The sequence below is a fragment of the Plecotus auritus genome (genome assembly GCF_963455305.1).
Source record: "Plecotus auritus genome assembly, chromosome: 2".
Lineage (NCBI taxonomy): Eukaryota > Metazoa > Chordata > Mammalia > Chiroptera > Vespertilionidae > Plecotus > Plecotus auritus.
Window position 1 is genome coordinate 185,332,365 of NC_137771.1, and position 2,518 is coordinate 185,334,882.

The window sequence follows — 2,518 nt, forward strand, 5'->3', positions numbered from 1 at the left end:
CAGGTGCTAGGCCTGCCCCTGGGCTCCACACACTTAGGTGCTGCAGGCATCAGGCCCAGCCACTGTACCCTGTAGTCCTGGGGGAGGCCAAGGAAAGGTTGGTCTCTGGGCTTCTCATAAAGTTGTTTTATTTAGATTCCAAACAAACCAAAGCCGAGAGAAGAAGTGATGACAAGTTAATCTGTCCACTCGAGCTGGGAGTCCCAAGTCTCTGGCTCCAGCCAGTGGGGCAGTAGACAGGACTGGAGTCCGGGCCCCTCAGGCCACCTTTGCCCCGAGGCCCACTAGGTGCTCAGCACTAATGGGGCCCCTCCTCTCTGAAGCAGAGGAAAACCCGGAACAAACATGGGGAAAGGAAAGCGAGACCAAGGAGACAAGGCAAGAGCGGAGCCACCTCCCTGAGGTAGTCTCGGCGTCAGGAGGTGCCCGAGAGCCCAGTCTGGTGAGGTAAAATCTGTTGTTTATTCGGCGTGGGACATGGTGTCAGGACTCCTCGTTGCCAGAGTCATCCTCATCGTCCCCAAAGCAGCTGTCAGCTTCGTCCTCGGCACCCTCATAACAGTCTTCGTAGAAGAGGTCCGAGCCCTCATCGGGCGCCGGGGCCTTGGTCTTCATGCAGTACTCAGCCAGTGTGGTGGGCACCCTCACACCATCCCGCTCCGCGTCTGCCTTGGTCCCCAAGACCTGCTTCCGGATGATGTCTGTGCACTCCCGGTCCTTGCCTTTGCTCTCTTTCTACTTCTGTACATTACAGCGGCGTCCACGTTAGCCGGGGAAAAGGTGTTGGGTTCGTTGAGGAGGGAGGTGACGCTCGGGAGGATGGTCCTGGCATTTTGGGTGGGGTTCCATCGCTCCGAGGGCAGCTCACCGCTCTGGGGGTCATCACTGGGGCATGGAGAATGGAGATGCACATGTCCCCTGTCTCACAGATGTTGGGGTGCCACATCTTGGTCAGGAACCGAAAGGCTGGTGGGGAGTAAGGGTAGTCGATGGGAAACTTGAGGCGTGCCTTAAAGTAGCCGCCCTCGCAGTAGGTGTTGGGGGGCCAAAAATGGCCACCTCCCAGTTGTACAGGTCGCCCTCGTCCACCAGGGTCACCCGGAAGCCCTCCGCCGGCTCCTCCTGCAGCCCCTTGAGCTCGAGCAACAGCGCCTTCTGTGAGCTGGGTACCAGCGGCTGGGCCATGGCGGCGGCGGCGGCGGCGGCGGCGGCGGCGGCGGCGCGGGCGGGTGGGGGGGGCCGCAGCCGGGACCGCCTCCGCCTTCCTCCTCAACGCCGCCGCCTGGGACCCCCCCCCCCCCCTCCCCGAGCGCTCCACTCGCTCTGGCGCCGCCGCCTGCCCGGCGCTCCCCTCGGCCCGGCCCCAATATATGTGTATTCTAAAGTATACATATTTAAACAATATATTGTTTAAAATTCATGCATATGCAGTAAAACAAAAAGTAAGAGAATAATAAATGCAAAATTCAGGACAGTTATCTATTTGGAGGAAAGAGAGATGAATATACTTGTGAAGGCCCTTGTGGAAGACTTCAAAGACATTAATAGTTGTAGGTGGGGTATGTAGAAGGACTTTAACTTTTCATTTTACATTGTTATATAATATTTAAGTTTTTTTTTCATCATGGGCATATTTTATTTATTTTATTTTTCATTACAATTAACATTCAATATTATTTTATACTAGTTTCAGGGATATAGCATAGTGGTTAGACATTTATATAATTTTTGAAGTGATCACCTGATAATTCTAGTACCCACCTGGCACTACATAGCTATTACAATAGTATTGGCTATATTCCCTATGCTATACTTTACATCCCTGTGACTATTTTTTAACTACCAATTTATACTTCTTTTTTTAAAAAAAATATTTTTATTGATTGTCAGAGAGGAAGGGAGAGGGAGAGAGAGATAGAAACATCAATGATGAGAGAGAATCATTGACTGGCTGCTTCCTGCAGGCCCCCTACGGGGGATCAGGCCTGCAACCCGGGCATGTGCCCTGACTGGGAAACCAACTGGTGACCTCTTGGTTCATAGGTCGATGCTCAACCTCTGAGCCACACCGGCTGGGCCCAATTTGTACTTCTTAATCCCTTTACCTTTTGTTGTTGTTGTTGTTAATTCTTACCCAAGGATATTTTTTCCATTGATTTTTTTAGAGAGAGTGGAAGGAGGCAAGGGAGAGAGAGAGAGAGAGAGAGAGAGAGAGAGAGAGAGAGAGAGGGAAACACTGATGTGAGAAAGACACATGGATTGGTTGCCTCTGCACACAACCAACTGGGACTGGTAATTGAACCAGCAACTGAGATATGTGCCCTTGACTGGAAATTGAATCCGAGACCTTCTGATGCCTGGGCTGATGCTCTAACCCTGAACACACTGGCCAGGGCTCTTAAGTCCTTTACGTTTTTCACCCAGCCCCTCAGCCCCCTTCCCATCTGGCAACTATCTGTATCTATGAGTCTGTTTGTTCATTTATTTTGTTCTTTAGATTCCACATATAAGGGAAATC

General features: G+C 51.4%; 1 pseudogene across 1 annotated transcript; it reads right to left on the reverse strand.

Moving 5' to 3' along the window:
* Positions 1-483: 483 nt before the first annotated feature.
* Positions 484-1,185, reverse strand: LOC308241397 (ubiquitin-conjugating enzyme E2 R1-like; annotated as a pseudogene). The gene has a single exon. The product of its transcript is annotated as a ubiquitin-conjugating enzyme E2 R1-like (transcript).
* Between the last annotated feature and the right edge of the window lie 1,333 nt (positions 1,186-2,518).